Consider the following 5,677-nt stretch of genomic DNA (forward strand, 5'->3'; position numbering starts at 1 on the left):
TAAGGTCCCCCGGATGACCCAACATCTAGGAACATACGTCCATCTGAAGGCGACATTATTATTATTATTATTATTATTATTATTATTTTGTTCTTATTCATCATCATTATTGTGGTCCCCCGGATGAGCCATCATTTAGGAACATACGGCCATCTGAAGGCGACGTTATTATTATTATTATTATTATTATTATTATTATTTTGTTCTTGTTCATCATCATTATTGTCATCATCATCATAGTCATTATATATCACAGAGCAATATCGATGACACAGAACTGGCGCTGATGGAGACTGGATGATTTTGGTGATGAACAACAACAGCATAATAATAATAATGATAATAATAATAATAATATGGATGAGAAAATGATGGCAGGTTAAGGGTGGAGACAAAAATGGATTAAGATCAAACTAACGAATCATCAGCCACCTAAATATCAGTCAGCTAATGCGGTCAGTAAGTTAGGTAATATTTCCGATACTCACTAACATCAATAGCACAGAACTGATGCTGGTGTAGGTGTAGGGTGCTGGCGCAGGGATGGCTGGGGGAGTCACACCGCGTATCAGACCTCTGCACCACCAAATCCCACTCAAAGTCACTGTTGTTACGGTGGAAGGTCTGAAAGAGAGGGAAAATATAAGCACATCTCAGAAAACCGTGGCCCTCTCGGAAAACTGGAGGATTTAAAGGGAGGTAGTAGCAGCAGACACATATTGTCTTCTGTCGTCAATCTCTCTCTTTTGTGTGTGTGTGTGTGTGTGTGTGTGTGTGTGTGTGTGTGTGTGTGTGTGTGTGTGTGTGTGTGTGTGTGTGTGTGTGTCTGTGTTTTATCAGGAGAGTAAGGGCCCATGGCTAGGCTACTCATCCCTATAAGTCATCTGAAAATTGCACTACACTGGATGAGTGGACGACAATCGCACCCACCTACCACACCTGGCTATAACATTAGGTAGTAAACAGAAGGACAGATGTGGGAAGAGGACTCGTTACTGGTTAAGGGATAAAAATAACTCCCTGCTGCATCTGAGAGGTGTGGATGGGGTGAGGTGGAGAGGCAGTCAGAGATGGAATGAAATAGATAGATAGATAGATAGAGACACTCGAGACAGGCGACGATTGGAGAAAGGGTCGTTACTGATGAGGGACACAAGCCACTCACCGCTGCATTGGAGAGGTATGGACGGGGTGACGTGGAGAGGCAGGCTGGGTGCAGGTGGCGAGAGAAGGTCATGTGTTGTTCAAGTCTCATCAAGGCCACGTCGCCCTTCGGCCTTGCTCCACCCTCGTACCCTGGCCATATATCTATTCTTGATAACTGTGGATAGATAGATAGATCGGTAGATAGATAGGTAGGTAGGTAGGTACTCGTAGACAGGCTGAGACAAAGAGGTAGGTAGGTACACGCATACATTCATACATACATGGATGGATTGACATACACACACAAATATAACTGCACTGATATATACATACATACATACATACATACAAGCTGTCAAACAAACAAGTAGATGAAGACAGAAGACAGAAGACAGATAGACAGACAGACAGATAGACGGATAGATAAACAGATAAATGAACTCACAAACTGACGGTGTACATTGCCGTCCGCATCCAGAAGCTGCACGCGAATATCTCTCAAGTCCACAGCCGAACTGGAGACTTGAGTCCTGGAGGCGAGAAAATTATTATTATTATCATCATTATTATTATTATTATTATTATTATTATTATCCCAGTAACCTTTGAGATGTCGTAATACTTCTTCCTTAGCGATTCATTGTGCGCGATAAAATTTGACTCAGAGGCCTTATCACTTACATAAACTAACTAAGAGTCATTCCGTTCTCTCTCTCTCTCTCTTTCTCTCATTCTCTCTCTCTCTCTCTCATCATTTCGGGCACTAAGGCGGCTCCACTGCTTGCTTACTACTTTCCATCTGACCATACCATCTGAGGATCTAGTCTAATGAGTTTAAACACTGAAAGCGAGAGTGGTCAGTATCGCTGCTGGCCCGTGAGTAGCATGAAGAGAGGATTACACCCAAACATTCCTTCTGATGCAAAACTTCATGGTACACAGCCAGTTGGAATGCCAGGCGTCAGAGGCAGATAAAAAAAGACACGATAATTCTCCTACCCAGCGAGGCAGTGGGCGGCTGTGAGGAGGTAGAACGGCGTGAGGATGGTGGCCGTACAGGAATATTTCTCCCGCAAGAATATTCCCGCCAGCCAAGGGAAAGGCGGCTCGCGTCTGACGTGTATTATCCTTTGCTGACCTCGATGTACCACCCGTTTGCCACACACTGAAATAAAACGAGGAACCTCATATAGACAGACAGATAGATGGACAGATAGGTAAGTACGTAGGTAGGTAGACAGACAGACTGACAGACAGACAGGAACACAGGCAGACAGACAAAAACAGACAGATAGACAGACAGATAGAAAGACATACGAATACAGATTAGAGATATAGTTAAGGGATGGTCATTTCAAAACTTAAATAGTTTGGGGTATTTTTGCATTTGGGGGCATCTCTGGAACCGGCCCTGTCTGTCTGTCTCTCATTTACATTACTCAGACACAAGAGACCCTACTCCCACAGGCCCACATTAGGGTCCTTATAATGGCAACGTGTATTCAATATGGACGGTGGGTACTGGTGCTAAAGAGAAGACATGTGAACGTGTATGGTACCTTAGCATAAAAACACCCCAACAATAAAAAGGTGTGTATAAAAGGAGTGTATTGGTATCAAAGTGGTGACATGTGAAACCCTGTGCTTACCTGGGGAATTAATCTGAGGGTACTGGCACAGGCGACGTATGGGTGGATCAGAGTTGCCATAATTGCCATAGGGATGCCAGTGGCCGTCATACTGGCAACGCAAGAGCACCGTAGCGACCCCCCAACACTCCACCAACACTACCGTCTGGGCTGGAACTCGTCTACCATCGCCACACTGAGTCCCCCTGCAAAATTAATAATAATAATAATAGTAGTAGTAGTAGTAGTAGTAGTAGAGGTTGGAGTAATAGTAATCATTATCATTATCATCACCATCATCATTATTATCATCATCATCATCATCATCATCATCATCATAGTAGTAGTCGTAGCAACAGTAGTAGTAGTAATAGTAGTAGTAGTAGAAGTTGGAGTCATAGTAATCATTATCACCATCATTATCATCACCATCATCATCATCATCATAGTTGAAGTAGTAGCAACAGTAGTAGTAGCAATAGTAGTAGTAGTAGTAGTGGCGGCAGTAGTAGTAGTAGTAGTAGTAGTAGTAGTGGTGGTGGTAGTAGTAGTAGTGGCACAGATTTTCGTCTCCTAGCAACTTATTTCACGTAGCTCAGAAAGACGATGTTATGGCTCTACATCCTTGCTATGGCACTTCTTCGTGACAAGCATCATATTCCAGCGTTAAATTATTCTTACAACTCAGAGCTGGCAATTATAGGCCAGGCTGGTGAAAAAGAGTGTATTGGTATTACATGATCGAAAAGGAGAGAGAGAGAGAGAGAGAGAGAGAGAGAGAGAGAGAGAGAGAGAGAGAACTGAGACACCAACCTTGCAAAGAGATCAAGAGAGCAGGAAAGCACGTGCACAGCGACCCCTTGCATTCTCTCCATACTGCACGTGCCATCACCACCTGTACAACATTACATTAGTACCGAACAGCATTACATCATTACAATACTTAATAACATCTTCTAGTTTTCAATATATGTTCATTATTTTCCCATTTTTCCATCTTTGCTTTGGAGTTGAAAGGCATATGAGTAAGTGAATGGTGCGGCGGTGATCCCAGGCTCATGTGAACGTGATCCCGGTGGACTACTGGCTGATGTCCTTTTTTTACAATCGGTCGGCAGAGTAGACAAGAAGAGAATGAAGGGACATATTCCTGGCAGTCCCACCACTCGGTCATATCAGGGCCACCAAGTGAAGGCACCCTCTCGAAAACAGAATTACTGAAGTAGACGCCTCAGTACAGTACCTGGTATGGAAGGTGCAGTGGGGATGGGGAGAACTGGTGGAGGTCGTGTTGGAGGTCTTGTTGGAGGTGGTCGTGTTGGAGGCGGTCGCGTTGGAGGTCTTGTTGGAGGTCGCGTTGGAGGTTGTGTTGGTGGTGGTTGTGGTGGTGGAGGCTGAGGTGCAAATACTGGAGGGAAAGAGAATTACAAGTAGCTCTGAGGACATTTCTTTCACTTGCTCATTTACAAGGTTAGGTATTAAAATCACCAAGGTCCATTAGAATATGACCCAGAGCTTGAGAAATTAAGTACAGTTAAAGGAGTGCAAATAAATACAAAGGAGAGTAAACAGCATCAGCCATGATAGTTGCTTCGAGGTTGTTTGTTACAGGGAGGGCCATTGCTGCGATATCTATAAGCTGAAGACAAGGACAGTAAAGTAAGCCCACGTCCACTCAAGTGGCCCCACTGGACGAGGCAGGTGTGGGTGATGGTGTCTAAGGGTTAAAATGATGCAGAATGCCCGCCATCACCAGCAAGCATCTGGTGTGGACATGACCTAAGAATGTTGCTCCTCATCCACCATTGGTCACCCCACAGCCAAAAGCGGTAGGAAAAAGTGAAAATGATCACCATGCACCATAGAAAACACTGCCAGGGAAACATAGGAAAGAGTGAATGTAATCTTGTCAAAACTAACCAAGCGTGGTGGCGGAGACGGTGTTGGAGTCAGGGCTGTTGGCACGTCGTCCCCTGGGGAGAGGTTTGAATGCCTTTACTCTGATATCATACGTGGTGGCAGGCGCCAGACCACGGAGACGAGCCGTGGGCTCTCTGGTCACCTTATCCTGGACCAGCGATCCTTCGTTGTATACCATCACCAGGAACTCAACGCCATCACGGACACCATCATACTGTAGAAGGTGATGTACTAATAGGTTTATGCTTATTACATGCAGACAGTTTTCTATAGTTAGGTCTGCACACCACAGACTGGAAGCCAATAGTTCTTTCACCTTAACTTGGCCCAAACTTTTCCTCCTTTTGCAGCCAACTGCAAGTACGGTAGCTCAGTGGCAGCAAAGAGGTGATACGGATCTTCATCCTTTCCATGGCGCTTTTTCATTACTAAAGCCATATTATGGTCCTAGTCTATTGATGCAGCTGTGCATTCAAGATGGAGAGATGGCAATTTTAAGCCAAGTTAGAGTAAACAGAGTATAGTAGTTGCATCCTCAGGCTCTTCTGAAAGTGAACCCAGTGAACTACAGGCCGAAACTGCTCTTCCTCTGCCGTCCACCATCCTCCCTTTTGGGGCACAGTTGCTCTGCTGGGTTACAACAATGCCATCGCATGAAGGCGTCCCTCTCCACCACCACCACCACCCACACTACCAGGACAAGAGAAAGACCGCACGTGTATCATAGCGGCAGAAGCAGCAGCGAGTAATAAACTCCAACCACCCCTTGGAATATACCCTTAACCACATCCGCCTGGGGCACCTGACTCTGTAGATCACGAAGTGTCTAAAAACTGTACGAGGCGACGGGGCTAATGCACTAGACTTCATTCACCTTTACCTGACCCAGTTATTTGTCCTTTCGTATAGCGTGTGAGATGATTAACTTAGTGACAAAGACAATACAGTGACTCCGTATATTTCACACAGCACTTCTTCATGAC

The sequence above is a fragment of the Coenobita brevimanus genome, chromosome 115 (assembly GCF_032717465.1).
Source record: "Coenobita brevimanus isolate Jiangsu-jjx chromosome 115, ASM3271746v2, whole genome shotgun sequence".
Classification (NCBI taxonomy): Eukaryota; Metazoa; Arthropoda; class Malacostraca; order Decapoda; family Coenobitidae; genus Coenobita; species Coenobita brevimanus.